This window comes from Protopterus annectens, chromosome 9.part0 (assembly GCF_019279795.1).
Source record: "Protopterus annectens isolate FY-2018-M chromosome 9.part0, PAN1.0, whole genome shotgun sequence".
In the NCBI taxonomy this organism is placed as follows: domain Eukaryota; kingdom Metazoa; phylum Chordata; order Ceratodontiformes; family Protopteridae; genus Protopterus; species Protopterus annectens.
This window is the reverse complement of record NC_056743.1, coordinates 56,240,246-56,260,688: the sequence shown is the minus strand read 5'-3', so window position 1 is coordinate 56,260,688 and position 20,443 is coordinate 56,240,246. Positions and strand designations below refer to the sequence as shown.

Here is a 20,443-nt window from a genome sequence, read left to right as displayed (position 1 = left end):
GCATAACAAAATCCAATGGCCTTACATACCCACGAGGAGATGGTTTGCTTGGGAACACCTAAACTCGAAGTCCTTGGATGAAAAGAAAAAACTGGTCAGACTTACAAATGGTCTTTTATCCAAATACCTGAGCTGTCTAAGCAAATCCAAGGAATGCAGGACCCTCTCACTAGCAGACTGCGGAGAAGGAAAACAGGAAGGGAGATGAACTGCCTAATTCAAGGACAACTCATTAACAACCATGGACATAAAGAAAGGATTAGTATGAAGAAAGACCCCGTCTCTGTCAAAAACCCAAAAAGAGGAATGGCCATAAGGGCCTGAAGCTCAAAAACCCTTCAAGCAGAGTCAGCAAAAACAGTCTTGTACAATTTTGTAAGGAATCAGAATCTGTGGCTCGAAAGGAGCCTAAGTCAATTTTTCCAAAACAAAGTTAAGGTCCCAAAGAGAAGGAATACGCTTCCTTGGGGGCCTAAGATGCAGGACACCTCTAAGAAATTGCTGGACCTAAAAATGAGAAGCCAAAGGAGGATTAAAGGGCAGTCAAGCCAGAAATAACTGACAAATAGGCTTTCACAGAAAAACAGACCAAACCAGACTGGAGCAGCTGACACAACCTGGAGAGAACCAGATGGGACCCCCACTGAAAAAGGGTCCTGGCTACAAGCATGGTGCCAGATAGAAAATGTTTTCCACTTGGACATACAAGACTTTCTGGATGCATGAGAATGGAAGAGTGATTCCTTGTCCTGTATGAGGAGGTCCAACCAGTGAGGTAACTTGCACTGACTGCCCCTGGTCAGATGCTTTAAGAGGGGGAACCAGTGTTGTCTCAGCCAAACACACCAGAAGGCATGGCACTCTGTAACAGAAAAGGGGAGCTGCCTGTTCAGAGGGGAGGCAAAAAAGATCTACCTGAGGAGAACCCCACAAACGGACTATGTCCAGAAACATGTCTCTGTGAAGCATCCATATGTGAGCCTGGGATTTGGACCTACTCAAGGAGTCTGCTACTAGATCGTGGTCTGAAGGAATATACACTGCCTGAAGAGTTAAATAACTGAGAACCAGATCCCAGGCGTGAAGTGCCATCCCGCACAGGAGGTAAGATTTCATGCCTCTCTGCTTGTTGACATACCACATCACTGTCATTTGTCTGTGTACACCTTCAAGGGGCCTGAAGATAACATGGGATGAAAAGCCTGAAAGGCCAGAATCAGAGCAGTCATCTGTTTGATGTTAACATGGTCTGACTTCTGAAGGGGGCAGAGACCCTGAACTTTCAGGTGACCACAGAAAGCCCCCCTCCCTTGCCTGTAGCATCCGTAAACAGCTCTTGGGAAGGATCCAAAGGCTGAAAAGGCATATCTCAATTTGAGGGTAAGTTTCTGAATCCATCATTCGAATACCCACTTTAGACACAGAAGGACTGGCACCCTGAAAACCAGAGGATGTTAATGCTGAAGTCAAACTAACCTGAAGTACCATTAAAGCTTCCTCATATGCAGTCGGGCAAAATGAAGCAATGGAATAGAAGAGGTCAAGAATCCCATTGCTCAAACTCACTCCCTGGCTGGAATGGCAGGCAAAGGAAGAAAAGACTGAAAGAAAACCGTCAATGGCAAAACCTTTGGCAGTAGGAAAAGGCCAACACTGGCAGAGGCTAAATTCTACAGCCCAAATCTATCCCTCCTTAGAGGGAGTCAGGATAGACTTTTGGAATTTGATAGTGAACTCCAGACTTTGAAGGAGAACTCCACAGCCTGTAACAGGCAACTGGGTGAAGAAGCCTGAAGTAACAGATCATCTGGAAAACATGAAGGTCCTACCGAACACACTGATATTGGGCGATTTCAATTACCCTACCATTAACTGGGAAAACGACTCGAGTACAAACTCCCAGGCCCAAGCACTTCCTGGAATTTATCAACTCAAATGCCCAGGATCAGCTGGTAAACTCCCCTACCAGAGGCCACAACATATTGGACCTGGTCATCACCAACATGGGCGACAGGTGTTCCGTACCGGAGGTCAACCCTGTCATTGGTTAGATCAGACCATAAACTAATCACCCTGGATGTCCACACCCCACCACCACCCCCAACCAAGGAAACTACAGTGAAAAACTTTTCTAAAGCAAACTTTGCCTTACTTAAGGGCAGAGGTGGTAAGTTTCACAGCCCCCACGCTAAAGGATAACACTGTCCAAGATGCAGAATCCTTTACAATTGCACTCTATGAGCACCTACAAGGATGCATGGATCGTGCCATCCCTAGCAAGACCAAGACTCACTCCCCTAAAAGAAGGAAACCAGTCTGGTGGACCCCTGCCATAAACAGGTTATACAACAGGAGGAGGAAACTAGTTCAGAAAAAAAAGCAAATCCCAAGAAGGAAAGACATCCCTGATCAGTATCAGTAAGAAACTAAGGTCCCTCATAAAATCATCCAAGGCTAACTTCGAAAGAAAAATAGCCAAGGATTCGAAAGATAACCACAAAGCCTTCTTTAGCTATGTCAAGATTCTAAGTGTCAACTCGCAGATATGCTCTGAGCTAGTGCAAAATAGCACAATATATACTGAACTTACTGATATTGCCAACATCCTGGCAGATAGATTCAGTGCAAACTTCACCTCCCTCTCACCTTCAAAAGGGCCCACAATACCAGAAAAATGTAGTGTCCCAGAAATCATAAAAGTACAGGTGAAAACAGCCCTTTCAAAAGCCAAAAACACAGCATCAATGGTTGGTGTCCCAGGCTGTGTCATGCATGAACTACAGAACGAACTAACCCCCCACCTAAACACGCTGTTCAACCTCAGCCTCTTCACAGGCTACATGCCCATAGAATGGCGCACAGCAACGGTTATTCTGCTCCACAAAGGAGGGGCCACAACTGACCCTGGTAGCTATCGCCCCATAAGCCTGACTAGCCTGGTCTGCAAGGCTATGGAGCGCATCATCATGGAACTCATTAACAAAGACATTGGGAACCTCCAAACACTTGACCCGACCCAGTTCAGCTTTGTTAAGGGCAGATCATGCCTACTAAACCTGGATGACTTCTTCGAGACAGTCACCAAGGCCATAGACGAGGGAAAGGTGGTTCACACAGCCTACCTTGATCTCGCCAAGGCGTTCAACACCATTCCTCACTCGGGTATTATAGAAAAACTCACCAGCCTGAACATAAACCCCTACGTCACAAGATGGGTTGCCAACTGGCTTACAGACAGAACTCACATGGTAAGAATAGCGGGCTCCAGGTCCGACTCTAAACCAGTCAAAAATGGTGTCCCGCAAGACACTGTTCTGGGACCCCTACTGTTCTGCATATATTTCTCAGAAGTACAGGAAAACACAGGAGGACTATGGTTAACCAAGCTCGCTGATGACTGCAAACTGGGAGCCATAACTGACTCTCCGGCTGACACGGACATCCTTCAAAAAGGCCTTACTGAGACAGACACCTGGTGTCAAAGTCATGGCCTCAAGCTAAATGCCAAAAAATGCATAGTCATCCCGTTTGGGAAAAACAAAACACCCACGAATTACCACATAGGCGGCAGCCCCCTTAATACAGAAGAGGTAATAAGAGATCTGGGGACCCAGGTAGATAGTAATCTCTGCTTTGACAATCATATCGCCAAAGTAGTTAGGAAATCCTTCTATGTGGCCCATCTAATTACTAAGGGGTTCGCATCTAGAAATAAAGAGGTTATACTGCCCCTCTACTCATCAGATCCATCATAGAGTACAATGCCCCATTTGGGATGTACCTCACAAGACACTTCCAACAGCTGGAAAGACCACAAAAGCACCTCACCAAGAGGATTACTGGCCTTAAACATATGTCCTATGCAGCCCAACTGAAAAAAACTCTAGCTGTACTCAGTGGCATATCGCTTACTCAGAGGTGATCTCTGCCTGACTTACAAAACCACGTCCAACTTAGAATTGATGGACATGCTCCACCTAAAGAAATTCAAGTCACTGCAAGCCACACGCTCTAGTGAGCTAAACCTCACCACAACAATAAACAGAACATGCTGGAGGGATAGAATCATAGGTAGGTACTAGGCTATTGGCCCTGGGGCCTATACAAGCCCAGCCAAAAAGGTACCCTGGCTTTTGCCAACCAAGAAAATTATTTTCCTGTGCCACTGTTGAGCAGAGCCACAGAGGTGATCCCCGGGGTGAATTTCCTATTTCCCATCCAATCATCAAGATTTTTCTTGAAGAGTGCTAATGAGGAGCTTTGTTTGATATAAATAGGTAGTTTATTCCAGTGTATGGGAAGTCTCTGGGATAGGAATCTATCCCTCTGGCATTTTCTGTTTATTGTGGTGACAAGGTTTAGGTCCCTAGAGCGTGTAGCTTGGAGGGATTGGAATTTCTTTAAGTGGAGCATGTCCAACAGCTCTGGGTTTGACATAGCTTTGTATGTTAGGCAGAGATCACCTCTGAGTAGGCAATATGCGACGGAGTAAAGCTGGAGTTTTTTGAGACGGTCTACGTAGGGCATCTGTTTGAGGCCGGTAATCCTCTTTGTGAGGTATTTTTGCGGCCTTTCCAGTTGTTGTAGATGTCTTGTGAGGTACACACCAAAAGGGGCGTTGTACTCTATAATGGGTCTAATGAGTGATGAGTAGAGGGGAACAATGACCTCTTTTTCTGGATGAGAAACCTTTTGTGATGAGGTGTGCCATGTAGAAGGATTTCCTAACTACTGTGGCGATGTGATTATAAAAGGAGAGACTACTGTCCACCTGTGTCCCAAGGTCTCTTATCACACTTTCGGTGTTAAGTATACTACCGCCTATGTTGTAGTTCATGGGTACAGAGTTTTTATCAAAGGAGATGACAATGCACTTTTTGGCACTGAGCTTGAGGCCATGGCTTTGACACCAGGCATCTGTCTCAGTGAGGCCGTTTTGTAGGATGTCCACATCGTTAGGAGTTTCGATTATGGCTCCAAGTTTGCAGTCATCTGCGAACTTCGTTAGCCAAAGACCTTCTGTGTTAGCCTGTACTTTAGAGAAGTAGATACCAAACAGGAGAGGACCCAGGACTGAACCCTGTGGTACTCCACTTGTCACTGGTCTGAAGTCGGACTTGGAGTCTGCTACTTTCAGTGTGGGTTCTGTCAGTGAGCCAGTTGGCAACCCATCTTGTGACATAGGGATTTATAACTAGTTTAGTGAGTTTATCTATAATTCCAGAGTGGGGGATGGTGTTGAAAGCCTTGGCAAGATCTAGATAGGCTGTGTGAACAACTTACCCTTGTCTACGGCTTTGGTGACTGCTTCAAAGAAGTCTATCAGGTTTAGGAGACATGATCTGCCTTTTACAAACCCGGACTGGGTGGGGTCCAGAGTTTGGAGATTACCAATGTCTTTGTTTATAAGTTCATGATGATAGTTCCATGGCCTTTCAGACCAGGCTCATCAGGCTAATGGGGCGGTAGTTCCCGGGGTCTGTGGTGGCTCCCCCCTTGTGGAGTGGGATAACCGTTGCTGTGCACCATTCAGCAGGCACAAAGCCTGAGGTGAGGCTATGATTGAACATGGTACTTCGGTGGGGTGCCAGTTCATTCTGTAGTTCATGTAGAACGCAGCCTGGGATGTTGTCTGGTCCCATGGATGCTGTGTTCTTGGCTTTGGAGAGTGTGGTTTTTACCTGTGCAGCCGTGACTACAGGAACTTTGCATTCTTCCAGTATAGAGATGGGCTCTTTAGGGGGTGAGAGGGGGGTAAAGTTAGCACTGAACCTATCTGCCAGGATGTTGGCAATATCAGTTGGGTCTGTATATTTAGTGCCATTGTGCTGTAACTCAGAGCAGATCTGAGTGTTGCCATTGAGATTCTTGACATAGCTATAGAATGCTTTGTGGCTGTCTTTAGAATCAGTGGCGATTTTTTCATAACTAGCTTTGGAGGACTTTATCAGGGATCACAGCTTCTTACTGAGGCTGACCAGGGAGCTCCTCCACTCGTGGGATTTTACTCTCTTTTGCAACAGTTGGGTAACAGAAAATACACCCCTGGGATCACTTCATTGGCTCTGCTTGAGAGAGGCTCAGTTAATTAATCAATAGGGTGGCGAAAGCTGACACACTTGGGCTAGGCTTAAAAATGCCCTCGGGCAGACAGCCTAGTACCTACCTATGTAAGGAAAAATCTGAATGCCTTGGAGCCTGCAAAAGGAAATCAATTAAGTAGGTATTTTGTGAATGCCCTTGGGGCAGTAAAGAGGTCAGAGGGCAAAGCACAGAATTGAAAATGAGAGGAAGAAACAGAGAAATGCAAAAACTTCCTGAAAAGAGGGTGAACAGAAATATGAATGTGAGCATCCTTAAGATCCAAAGACACCAGAAAAGCCTGGGGCGGAAACAGGGTTTGAAGAGAAAGCATCCAAAAGTAAGGAACCTTGGGAAAGGTGCTAAGTAAGGAGAGATCCAGACTAGACCTCCTAGTGCCCACCTTTTGAGGAATGAGGAACATTTTGGTGTAAAATCCCTTTTCTACTTGGGAAGCACGGACAGGTTGAATGGTCATCTGGTGCACCAGGGACCCAAGAACCTCTGGGAAATGAGGAGGCTGCTCCTGATGAGGTTGTAGAATCCCTGAAAAATGAGGGAGAGGCTTCCACACCATGAAGTAACACTGACAAATGTTGGACAGAACCCAAGAATCTGAGATGATGAGTTGCTATTTTGGAAGACAGAGGGAGAGCTGAAGGGACAAAGAATCCTTGCTGAGGGTTGGTGGGAGCAAAATCTCAAAGAGAGGCGGTCTCGTCAGATAAAACAACAACAGACCTAGTAGGATAGTTCCTATGGAACTTGAGGATGTGGACACAAGAATATGTTTAAGGTCCTTCAGAGCTTTACCTTTTTCTTGAAGAGACTAACATAGCAGCAGAAGTTCCAGAGAGATTTTTATTATCCAAAGGATCATCCAGCAATGTGGCCTTAAATGTCTTCAGGTAATGACTGCAGAAGAATCCAAGAGTAATGCCTGATGACAGACCCAAAGGCAGCAGCTCTGGAAGAGGCATCAGTACCATCATAGCTGCACTTGACAGAGTGGCAAGCCACCTGAGAAGTAGAACCCAAAACAGATAGAGCAGAAAATTTACTTTCAGAAGCAGGGAGGTCAGATGACAAGCCTGAGCAAACAAGGCCAGAGCATATCTGGTCATGTGGGTCTGGTAATTAATGGCTCTAAAGGCCAGGGTGGCAGCACAATAGACCTTTTTTCCAGCCCTCTCCATGGCCCTACTATCCTTATCTGAAATCAGGAGCTTGGTACAGGGAAAAAAACTTAGAAGGCTTTTCAGAGGGGACAGACACCACAGCAGGATCAGGAGGAGGACACAAACAGGAGCTGACAATCCTCAGGAACCTTATAGAACCAGTCACATTTCAGAGGGGACAGACACCACAGCAGGATCAGGAGGAGGACACAAACAGGAGCTGACAATCCTCAGGAACCTTATAGAACCAGTCACATTTCAGAGGGGACAGACACCACAGCAGGATCAGGGGGAGGACACAAACAGGAGCTGACAATCCTCAGGAACCTCATAGAACCAGTCACATTTCAGAGGGGACAGACACCACAGCAGGATCAGGAGGAGGACACAAACAGGAGCTGACAATCCTCAGGAACCTCATAGAACCAGTCACATTTCAGAGGGGACAGACACCACAGCAGGATCAGGAGGAGGACACAAACAGGAGCTGACAATCCTCAGGAGCATTATAGAACCAGTCACATTTCAGAGGGGACAGACACCACAGCAGGATCAGGAGGAGGACACAAACAGGAGCTGACAATCCTCAGGAACCTTATAGAACCAGTCACATTTCAGAGGGGACAGACACCACAGCAGGATCAGGAGGAGGACACAAACAGGAGCTGACAATCCTCAGGAACCTTATAGAACCAGTCACATTTCAGAGGGGACAGACACCACAGCAGGATCAGGAGGAGGACACAAACAGGAGCTGACAATCCTCAGGAACCTTATAGAACCAGTCACATTTCAGAGGGGACAGACACCACAGCAGGATCAGGAGGAGGACACAAACAGGAGCTGACAATCCTCAGGAACCTTATAGAACCAGTCACATTTCGTAGGAGCAGGGGGCTGAGACTCGGGAAGAATCAGAAGCAGCTAAACAAATAAAGCAGCCAACACAGAAGGTTTAGGTGTGTCCACTTCAAGCAACTCATAACACCTCTTCTGGATATCAGACACACGTAAGAAGAATCCCACTGAAAGTATTCCACCATTCTGGCTATTGTGCCCCAAAGGACAGCTCCTCCAAAGGAGACTCAGGGCTAAGAGTCCTCTTCATCAGAGCTATAGGCCAAGGGAGAAGGAATCTGAGAAGAATAAGACAAATAACTCTCATCAAACTCTGAATCCTCACCCAAGGAGTCAGGTTCCCTACGGCTTTAAGAAGGCAATGAAGTTCAAGGGGAAGTAGGCACATAAACCCCTTGGGAAGGCTTCAGGGCCATTAAAGCATTCAACAGCCTCTGATAAACTCCTGCCATTCCCTTTGAGGGTCCTTGGGATGTACAGAAGAATGTTTAGTCTTCTATTTTTGTCTTGGTAGGGACGTCAGTCCTAACAAACACTGGGAGTTGTGAACCCTGACGGGGTTTAATAAAGTACCTGGAACCTCATCCCTGACCAAAATCTGCAGAATTGGGCCCTCCAAGATAACCAACCCCAGTTACCCCTAGACGGCCAGAGCAGACACCTGCAAAGCTTCAGAACATGTGAAAGGAAGGATCTATGCCAGGCTATGATGGGGTCAAGGCAGAGGAATCCGAAGTTGACACCAGAAGGCCTACAGAGCTATCAATCACTTTGAGAGACATATGGTGGAGGCTGGACAGCCAAAGAATCTGGCTGAGATTTCTTCACCTTTTAGCTTAATGATAGTACCGCAGGGTAAATCAATTCCACCATGCTACCCTGAGCTACTTGTTTAAGCCACTGGTTCTTTAAACAGATGGTCAGGGAAGACAACCAGCTTCTATGAGCCTTATGCACAAATGCATTATATGTACTACAGAGGTATGGTCATGGGAGGCACAAACACAAAATAGACATTGTTCATGATGATCCTTATGGGGAAATCTGCCTCCCACACTGACATTTTTCCTTCTTAGATGACATGAGCTTCCAGGTACCCAGAAGAAAGCAAGACCAACAGTACGAAGAAAAAAGATCTCAGTGGGGAAATTACCTGACGGATATGTATAAAGCACAGCAAAGGGCATTCAACCTAACAAGCAATGACAGCATTTGAACTTGTGGCAAGTAGTTCTGGGTAACTGCATCTGTATATCACCATTATGCCATACATCCTGTGCGGGGAACATACATGTGACAAAGCGCACACAACATCTAAAGGCTTTTGTACACTGGCCAGATTTTGGGCAACCCTTGCTGGTGATTATGGCTAAAAACACTGCAGCAATGACATAGAAGGGCAGCAAAAGAATCATATACTGGCCCACTTGGCAACAGCTGTGTAATTCAGTTTGTGCATAACTCCCAAACCTTCACCTCCTGCGCTGCCTTCCTGACTGTCCCTCACAAGTGGTTGCTCTGCACCATCAGTTCTTTTCTATGGATGAAAACACACCTGGTGTCAGAGAGTCTCTACCTTTTCTGCAGCTATAAATGGGTACCTGCCATTGGTTCACAGCTTTTGTTGTTGTTTTCGTGATTTAAGGCAGTCGGATGACTTTTAGTCATTTAGTCTTTTAAAGAAGTAGTGATCTCACATTGTTCCCCCCACCCCTTTATTGAATTATCACTTAAAACACCAATTATACAAAAGAAAAAACATATTAACATGTCCCTTGTTACAAAAATTATACATCACATTGTTCTGCACAACTACTATCAATCCAGCATTACATAAATTGCTCAATTCAAGCCTTCCCTTAAACCTCACTCCTCCTCCAAAACATTATACAGCATGTATTGTTCATGCAATTTACATTTTCCCATGTAATCTGCTCCTACCCTTTTCTTAGGATCCCACTTGTTTGTGTCTCTTTTACCGTATTCAACACTTAAAATACAGATGGTTTAGAGTTTGACTTCCATTTTCTATTGATCGCCTTGCTGTCTAGGCAATTCAGATCTTCTATTTCAGCTGAAAAAAAAATAATTTCCTTAGTTACAGCCATTTCCTCACCCAATATTTCTAACGGAGTACTCTGTAGGGAATTTCTGAAGTCTGCCAACACATTACACTCACAAAGCTATGTTCTCTGTTACCTCTTTTTTCTTCATCGCATTTGTTATACACCCAAGAAAAAAATCTTTGTGGAGTCTGCTTGGGGTATAAAAATTCCTATGTAAACATTTCCATGCAAAATCCTAAATCTTCTAGACTTTGTTGCATACTTGGGAGCGATACATATATCCTCCCATTGTTTCCTTGTGAATTGCTTATCCAATCTCTACTCCAAATCTTTTCTAACCTCGTCTGGTTAACTTCTATAGTTATTGTGAAATATTTTATATGGCCTACTAATTACCCCCTTTTTAACAGCAGATTCCATTCAAGATTCAGCTACAAAATCTACCAGAATGGGTCTTTCATTTAGGATTCCCCTATCCCTTTTCTTTTGCCTATACGGCAATATCAGTTCATAATAGGGGAAGCAGTCTTTAGCCTGCAGTACAAATGTCTTCTTGGCCTCCACCCATTCTATTATATTTCTCTCTCTAGTTACTTGCTGCCAAATACCTTGGCTTCTTTGCAAATTTTCTCCAATAAATTCTAGCCCCACCCCCGCCTATTCTCTGTGCCTCTAACTGCAGTCATCCCTATCGGCAAAATCTCCTTTCCCCATTGGCTTTGTTCTTAAAATATTTTTTACTACTTTTAGAACTGTTCATAGATTAGTTCTAGGCTAAATGCTCTCATAGGCCATTTTGAGTGCAGCCAATTACCCTATGTAACAATAAAGAAGTTATGTACTCACCATAACGGTCCATGTTTGCAGTCCATCTCGCCCTTCATTCTTATGAACCCACCCACCTATCCCCGTCCTGGAGGGATCTGGAGACAAGATCATTTTTTCTATAATAAGGCGGAGACCTTTCATTACTGTTGTTCTTTCTGGATAGTTTTAGTTCTGTCTTTCTATAATTTAGCAGCAAACAAGATCTGGGGATTGTACTGGAGCACTACGGGATACCTATCTAGCCACGAACCAACTAGAAGACTTTGAGCTTTGTAACAGGCCGAGTCGGAGCAGAGGATCGGCTCCGAACCCATATGTAAGAATGAAGGCGAGATAGGACTACAGAATATCAAATGTTTCACCTTGTGTCTGTAAGGTAAACAACTTATCCATTATGCCAACCCAAGGTTAAAGGATTTGAACCCAGTACCATCTGGCCCCAAAAAGGAACGCATCAATGCATTAACACCTGCTGCCACAGAGCAGTTCTTTATGTACAATACATTCTGTCTGTTATTCTCCTTATGGATCTGCACCTAAAATCCCACTCTCTCCTTATTTCTTGACCCCCCTCCCCATTTCATCATCCCTTTTCACTTTGAATTACAGCTTTCTGCTTGTGTTATGTATATGTGCCTTAAATGCATAGCTCTAAAGTATCACTTCAAATCAGGTAACCCTAACCCTTTACCCCACTTGACCCTTGCCCTTTTCCAAGCCCATATAAATTCCTTCAACTCTATTAATTACTGTCCTCAACTATGTATAAAACCAAAGGAACTAAAAACATTTTCACTGCCTGTATCTTGCTGATCTTGTATTGTTTTTGGGAAGAACAGAGAGACCAGCCAAGAGGCATCTGAATCAGTGCATACAGTAGCACAGGACACCTTCATACAGCTGAGCAGGAAAGGAGACATGGGCTACGATAAAGGATTACAACCCATTTCCTATGGTTTATGCTCCATAGATGAGGAGGCAAGTATTTTGCACTGTGCTTTGTTCGCATGAAGAACAGTTACTGCACCCATTTATCGAAACTTTACAGGGAAAGGAAAACAAAACTGTCAGAGGTGATGTAAAGGACATTTATCAGTCCGCTGAAGGGAATGGAAGGGAGGACATTGACGGAAAGAGCATGCAGACTGGGGATGTATTCCACAGAAGAAGGGAAAGTAGACATCAAATCTTTCCATAAAGATATTAATGGCACTTTTAAAAGAAGAGACATGAAATGGAAGAAGCTGTTACTTATAAGAACAGGCAACCTCAGTCTACACATGAGAAAATATGTCACAGAAAAGTAATAAACACGGAAACACATTCTGCAAAAGGGAGAATGGTAAGATATTTGCTTTACAAATACAAGGTGCAGGGTTTGATTCTCATATGGGTTAATTAGCTAGGCTTAAAATGGCCCTCAAGGGCAGTTAGTCTTGTACTAATCTACAAAACAATTTACTTGGTTATGGGGGATTTCAATTATCCCACCATCAACTGTGAAACCTACACTAGCCCTAACTCGCTAACGTAAAAGTTCCTTGACTTTAACTCAAATGCCCTGGAACAAACATACTAGATCTGGTTCTCCCTAACATGTCAAACAGATGCACTGCTGCAACTATTGGACCCTCAAGTTAAATATGACCACAAATCAGTCACTTTAGAATTGGCACTAACACCACAACTCACAAAGGGTGAAATCGGACTAAAAAACTTCACCAAGCAAACTATACCCTCCTAGGTGAAGGTATAAATGCATTCCAAGCCCCACCCCAAGCTGAAAGTGGTAACTACACTAAGCTTACACTAAAACCATGTACAATCATTTGCATATAGACTCAGCTGTACCAGAAAGAATCAAAGCCAGAGCCTCAAGTAAAAACAAGCTGCCATGGTGGACATCCAGCATCAACAAACTTTATAATAAACGCAAAAAGACGCTGCCCAAGCAAACAAAGGTGAGGCCCCAACAATGGAAAAGCACCGTCCTTAGCCTCAACATGCATATAGGACAACTTGTCAAATCCTCTAAGGGCTCCTTTGAGAAAAACTTTGCAAGCATAGCCAAGGATAACCATAAGGATTTTTACAGCTACGTGTGTACCTAAAAGGCAGGACCCAAGCATGTGCAGAACTAGTGACTAACTGTACTGGACACACTGACCCCCATAGAGATAAACCTGCTAGCGGAGAGGTTTGGTGAAAATTTCACCACTATCCCCTCTCAAACCTTCTTCCAACCCCACCCCCACCCTCACCCTACATATCAGAACAGCAGGTCATCAAAGTCTTGTCCAAGGCAAAAAAAAAAAAGTCTTTATGGGACCAGACAGCATTCAAGGCTGTCTTCTAAACAGACTAAAACATGAACTAGCATCACCATTAAATACCTTTTTCAAACAGCCAAACCACTGGTTTTGTTCCTGTGGAATGGAGAACAGCAACAGTTATTCCCCTCCACAAAGGTGGCCTATCAACAGACAGCACAGTTGTATACACTTACCATAAATGTAGATGTTCGAATGTATTCACTGTTGCAGTCATCACATTTGGGTTATCTCCTGCCAGGGTAGCCCTTGGCCGGCCTGAATACCAGAGACTTAGTATTTCTGCGTCGGTTGCTGTCGCTCCAGGGCTAACGCCAGATCGTCAGTAGTATAAAGTAAGGCAGCCAACGCCATTACATCAGTTTTTATTGCCCTAACCTGTCAGCAGCCCCCAGTAGGAGCCATGTTCTGCTGGAAGAACCACCACCAATGGACAATAAATACCAATAAGTCCCTTGTAAGGAAAGAGAAAAAAGGGGGATGGAGGTAGGGAAACCAGGAATGCAACAGTGAATACACTTGAACATCAACATTTATGGTAAGTGTACACAACTGTACTATGTTCTTCATGTTTCACTGCTGCAGTCATCACATTTGGGTGGATTCCCAAAGCTGAAGAAAAGGCTGGAGGCAGAAAAGGAAACTAGGGGCTGGCTAGGATGCCCTGCAGGACTGCAGAGGTAAACCCTGCCCTGGATTTGGAGAAGAGAGGCAGGTGGTAATGCTTGGTAAAAGTGTGAACAGATGTCCAGGTGGCAGTCTCCAGGATGTCCCTGGTGGGGACTCCTCTGAGTAAAGCTGCAGAGGTGAAGGCTGCTCTGGTGGAGAGTGTCCTGACACTCCCTTGGAGGGAGGCTTTCGATGCTGCTTGTAGCAGAAATGGATGCAGTGCGCTATCCACTTGGAGATGGTTTGTTTGGAGATGGTCTTGCCTTCTGTCCCTGTAGCAAAGCTAACCAGCAGTTGATCCAACTTCCTGAAGGATTTAGTCCAGTCCAGATAGAATCTGAGCTGACTGTGCACATCATGAGAGTGCAGAATCCTTTCCCCTTGTTCTTGGGATTAGGGAAAAAGGTGGGCAAATGAATAGATTAGTTGAGAGTCACACTGGACACCACCTTGGGCACGAAGGATGGATTAGTTCTGAGGGATACCCTGTCAGCATGGAAGATGATGAAGGGTTCCACAGCCATGAGCGCTTGCAGCTCTGAGACTCTTCTGGCTGAAGTGATGGCCAGAACGAATGCTGTTTTCCAGGAGAGAAATTTTAGCTCTGCAGAAGAAGCTGGTTCGAAGGGTGGCAGGATGAGCTTTTCCAATACAAAGTTAAGGTCCCAAGCTGGAGTTGGTGCCCTTCTGGGTGGCCTCAAGTTGTTAGCCCCTCTTGGGAACGGTTTGATCAAAGGGTGTAAGAAAAGGGGCTGCTCAGTGGGAAAATGAGCAGAACTAGCAGAGGCATGAATGTTTATAGAGGAGAAAGAGGGGCCATTGTGTAGTAGGGTCAGCTAAATAACCCAGGATGAGAGGGAGGGAGGGCTGTGCTGTATTGGCTCCCTTAGCCTGGATCCAGGTGCAGAACCTTTTCCATTTGTCAGCATAAGACTTTCTGGTGCTAGGGTGTCTGACCTCACCAACAACATCTAGAACCGGTTTATTGAGGTTGGCAGATTGGTTCAGAGTTCGAAAATAAGCCAAGCTGCCAAACTGAGTGTTTGCAATTGGAAATGCATGAATGCTCCTTCCCTCTGGGTCAGGAGGTTTGGAATCTGAGGAAGGTGCCATGGGGGTAGTGGTGAGAGGCTGCGCAGCAAGGGGTACCAGTGCTGTGGGGGCCAGTCTGGAGCTATCAGAATGGTCCTTGGTCTTCCCTCCTTTATTTTGAAAAGTACCCTGGGGATGAGAGGAATTGGAGGAAAGGCACAGGCCGATAGGTTGACCCAGGGGAAGGACAAGGCATCCACTTTCCAAGCCATGCAGTGATGCTCCCTGGTGCAGAATTTGCTGAGCTGATGGTTGGTGTGGGAGGCAAAGAGGTCGACCTCCGGGTGTCCCATTTCTGAGTTATTAGGGTGAAGATTCTTCTGTTGAGCAGCCACTCATATGGGTCCAGAAGACTTCTGCTTAATTGGTCTGCCAGAGAGTTGAGAAAGCCTGGCAGGAATTGCACTAACAGGTGTAGTTGCATGGCAGAGGTTGTGTGCCAAAGGGTCATGGCCAACCTACATAGAGGGTAGGAATGAGTCCCTCCCTGCTTGTTGATGTACCACATTACAGTGGTGTTGTCTGTTTTGATCAAGAGAGCCCCTGGAGAAAGAAGGGGTTTGAAAGCTGTCAATGCATGCTGCCTGTGCAGCCATCAGCTCTTTCTGACTGATGTGCAGAGAGATTTGCTGTGGGGTCTATTGGCCCTGTATGCACCTGCCATACAGGTGTGCCCCCCCCCAATCTGATGCATCTGTGGTGAGGGTCTGGGTGTTGGGGGTGGTGAGAAAGGCAGTCCCTTGTTGGGGGAGCATGCTGTTGCCCACCAAAGGAAATCTTTTCTGATGCAGGGAATTACAGGTAGAAGAGTTTCCAGGTCTTGAGAGTGTTGACACCAAAGGCTTTTTAGGTACCACTAAAGTTTCCTCATATGCAGTCTGGCATATGAAATGAGCAGTATGCAAGACGCCATGAACTCCACAGCTTGCAGGATTTTCCTTGCAGATACCTGGGGCTTGGTGGCTAGTTGAGAGAAGAAGCCTGTCAGAAAAATTTGTTTCTCTGGTGTAAGGTACGTCACCTGGGATGCTGTGTCCAGGCTTGCTCCCAGGAAGATAATCCTTTGGTTGGGCACTTGTTTGGATTTCCTTTCATTGATTGTGTACCCTAGGGATGTTAGAAGAGTCTTGACAAAGGCCAGGTGATTGAGCAGCTTTTCCTGGCTGTCTGCCTGAATCAGGCAGTCGTCTAAGTATGGGTAAATCTGGATATTTCTTTGCCTGCAAAAAGCAATGGCCAGAGCCAGATTTTGTGAAAACTCCGAGAGCAGTGGATAAGCCAAAGGGAAGCGCAGAGAACTGAAAGAGTTGCGATCCTGCCCTGAAATGGAGGTATTTCCTGTATGATTCCCTGATAGGAATGTGGAGGCAGCCCTCTTTTAAACCTAGGGTGGCTAGCCAAGTCTCCTTGGAGAGCATGGGTAGCAGCTGCTGGAGGATGAGGATTTTTAATTTTGGAATCACCAGGAAGATGTTTAGAATGAATAGATTGAGGATAGAGTGCCAGGTGCCCTCTTTTCTGGGCACCAGGAAAAGTCTTGAGTAGAAACCTTGGCCTATCTGTTCTGCAGGAACGTGCTCTACTGCCCTTATAGAGAGCAGAGAAAGGATTTGCTTTTGAGCCTCTGCCCACTGGTTTGGTGGTATATCTGGGAACCCTTTGGGGGTTGGAAGGGTGTGGAAGGAAAATTTGTATCCCTGAGACACAATGTTCAGAACCCATTGGTCACCGGTAATGGTGGCCCAGGTGGTTGTGTGGAAAGAGAGTTTTCCTCCTAGGGGTAAGTGAAGGTGGGCAGAGGGAGGGGGTGGGGGAGGTGAGTCATTGTGAGTTCTTACCATAAGGGGGTGGCTTAGAACTCCCTGGTTTTGAAGTGGAGGTAGTCCAATGCTTAGATCTCTGCATTCCCTGTGGCTGCTGTCTGGGGGGGTCTGGTTCCCTGGGGTCTAGGCTGGACTGGTTTACTGGAAGCAAGAAAGGACCAGTGTTTAGTGGGACAATGCCTGCTGAACCTGCAAGAAATCCTTAACTGTTTTGCATAGATTTTGCTTTTTCTTCCATCTTTTTTAGGACCTCTTCTGCCTTACTGCCAAATAAGTTATCTTTGTTCAAGGGAGCATCTAACAATTTAGATTTGACATGGTCTGGCAAGGGCTGTTCCTTAAGCCATGCATGCCTTCTAATGACTGAACCAGTGACTGCTGCCCTGCAAGAAGCTTCTAGGGTGTCAGAACCAAAGTGCAAGGTGTGTTTAGTTACTTGACTTGCAGAATGCATTAACTCTTGTAATTCTTTAGATTCTGCCCAAGCAGGAAAGAAGACATCTTTTGCTTAAGGAGTTCCGGGGTATGTTGCTGAAATTTCAGCATATGGAACTGACAATTTAGTGCCCTGATAGAAACAGTCGCTGAGGTGTGTACTTTTTTACCCCATCTGTCCAGTGCTCGGGAATCCCTATCTGAGGGGGTGGAATTCTTAGCAGAGGTTTCTTTAATACCTTTAGGTCCTTGAGAAATTACCTTAGGGTCAGCAGTAGGATTTTTAAAAAGAAATTTGTGCGAGTCAGGGACTCTGTAATACCTGTCTCGTTTTCTAGGTGCAGGAGGGAGGGTGTCAGGATTCAAGCTGGATTCCAGGAAAACATCCTCCACAACATCCAGGACTGGGGGAATGCCCAATGGTCTGTGCTGTGGAAGATCTAGGAATTCCCTGAGTCTCTTTTTAGACGGAGGATAGTTTTGACTCTCCCATTGGAAATGCTCCATTAAGGTATGCAAGGTTTCCCCAAAGGAGAAACCCTCTGGGGGAAAGGCTGAAGGAACTGACTCCTCCACATCAGAATCCTCATAATTATAGAGGGGTTGCATGTCTTCATATTCACAGGCATCAGATTCATCTGACTCTTGTTCAGACAGAACTACAGGGGCTAGATCTCTTCCTTTTGGAGGGGGTAGCTTGGCTTTCCCTGATCAGCATGATAAGGTCTTCCACCATTTTAAGCATTTGAGACTGAGGCAAGGAAGCAGGTGCTTGACAGTGGGTTGAAGGTTTCTTGGGTTTGGCTCGTACCCTGCGCCTTAGTATCTCGGTCATTTTTGAAAGAACGGTAGTCGAAAAAGAAGACGTTGGTTCGTGTCGAGAATCAGTAGTGTGAAGGACTTCCTCGGAAGCTGCTGCCTGCTCAGTGGCTCCAGACTCATCCAAGGTAGAGACAACCCCAGGATCCTTAGTCGAAGAAGAGTTTTGTGGCATACCGGACTCTGAAGGGATCTTGGTAGCGGCCTGCAAATCTACAGAAGCGGGCATCAGGGGCTGCGAAAGCTCCTCACTGAGGACCGGAGAACTGACCACTAGCTTAACAGAAGCATTGTCAGTAGGTCTGGACCTGTGCAGTCTTTCTCTGTCTTTATCTTTACGTTTTTTCAGATCATCTGCTGTGGGATGGCTTACCTAAGCCATATTGGAGTTCGTGGACTGTAAGCAAAAATATCTGGCTACAATAAGGGCCAGACGACAGACAGTTCTGGCATTAAACAAAGCACAGAAGCGACAACGGGGGACGTCATGATCTGGGCCTAAACAAGAAGAATGGAAGTCTCAGTGTGGTATTTGCTTTCCACAGGTGAGAAAATTATTCACTTTTTCTGACATCGGTTAGTGCAAGAAAAAAGGATCCCAATGGGGTACTTAGCTTTAGATGACTTCAACGTCAAATCGGTAGATGAAAACTCAGGTAACGGCCGACCGGCACTCGTGCAAACTGCTTCTGCTTCGGGCTACACGGCAAGAAAGACTGATGTAATGGCGTTGGCTGCCTTACTTTATACTACTGACGACCTGACGTCAGTCCTGGAGTGACAGTAACCGATGCAGAAATAACAAGTCTCTGATATTCGGGCCGGCCGAGGGCTACCCAAATGTGATGACTGCAACAGTGAAATACGAAGAACATCTGGGGAATTACAGACCCATAAGTCTGACCAGCCTCATCTGTAAGGCCATGGAACATATCATTATAGACCTCATAAATAAAGACAAAGGTGATCTCCAAACCTGGATCTAACCCAATTTAGCTTTATCAAAGGTAGATCCTGCCTATTAAGTCTGGTGGATCTCTTTGAAAATGTGGCCAGGGTCATTGATGATGGCAAATCTTTGCACACAGCATACCTCAACTTGGCAAAGGCTTTTTACACAATCTCACATACAGGCATTTCCGATAAAGTTAGCAAATTGAATATAAACCCCTTTGTTGTAAGATGGGTTGTCAACTGGCTCACAAACCGGGCATACACTATCAAAGTGGGTGACTTCACATCATCCAAAAGACCCGTCACCAGTGGGGTGCCACAGGGGTCAGTGCTGGGGCCCTACTGTTTGGAATATACTTCTCATAAGTTCAGGTCAAAACTGAGGTGTTGTGGCTGATTAAGTTTGTGGATGACTGCAAACTGGGTGTAATTACTGAATCCCCAAACGATGTCAATATACTCCAGGAGGGTTTTACGCAGACCAACGACTGGCATCTTAGTCACGGTCTCAAACTGAATGCAAAGAACTGCATCATCATTCCTTCTGGCACAAACAATGCCCCTTCACACTATCAACTCAATAACAATACCCTAAGTACCCACAAAGTGGTAGGGGATCTGGGTTCACAAGTTGACTGCAACCTTAACTTTGATGACCATGTGTCTACTGTAGTAAAGAAGGCTAGCACACTTGATTAGTAAAGGAATCACCTCAAGAGCAAGAGAGGTTATAACCCTTCTATACTCAGAACTAATCTGGCCTATAACGGAGTATAATGCCCCATTCGGCATGTACCATACACAAAGTACCTGCAGCAATTGGACAAACCTCAGTGGTTTCTAATAAAGAAGATCAAGGGACTCCAGCAAGTGCCTTACACAAACTGACTAAAGTTTCTGTCACTATACTCTGTATCGTATAAACATTTTAGGGGAGCAATCTCAGACCCAAACTTAATGAACTTGCCACATATCCGTAAATGAAAACAGGACTAGCACTACCTGCTCCAGGGATCTAAATATGGCTGGTGACTTAAGTCAGACATGCTGGAGAAACAGGTTTGTCTCCCAGCGACTGCCACATCTTTGGAATAGGCTAACAAATTACAACCTTCAAGGGTCTATGTTATATATTCGAACTTCCAAAATGTTGAATACCATATGTTCGATAACATATGGTCGACATTTGAAAGTTCGAAAATATAATATAAAAAAAAAAAAAAAGATACCTTAATGGGACAAGCCCCCTTGCACCCCCACACCTCCCCTACTTAAATATACCAACTCTGAGATCGCACTTCAGTGCAAAA

The 20,443-nt window shown here is 45.4% G+C and overlaps 1 protein-coding gene across 1 annotated transcript in view; it reads right to left on the bottom strand.

Moving 5' to 3' along the window:
- LOC122810494 (neuron navigator 2-like) overlaps positions 1-20,443 on the bottom strand; it is a 2,968,645-nt gene that overhangs the window by 479,364 nt on the left and 2,468,838 nt on the right. The window lies entirely within an intron of this gene.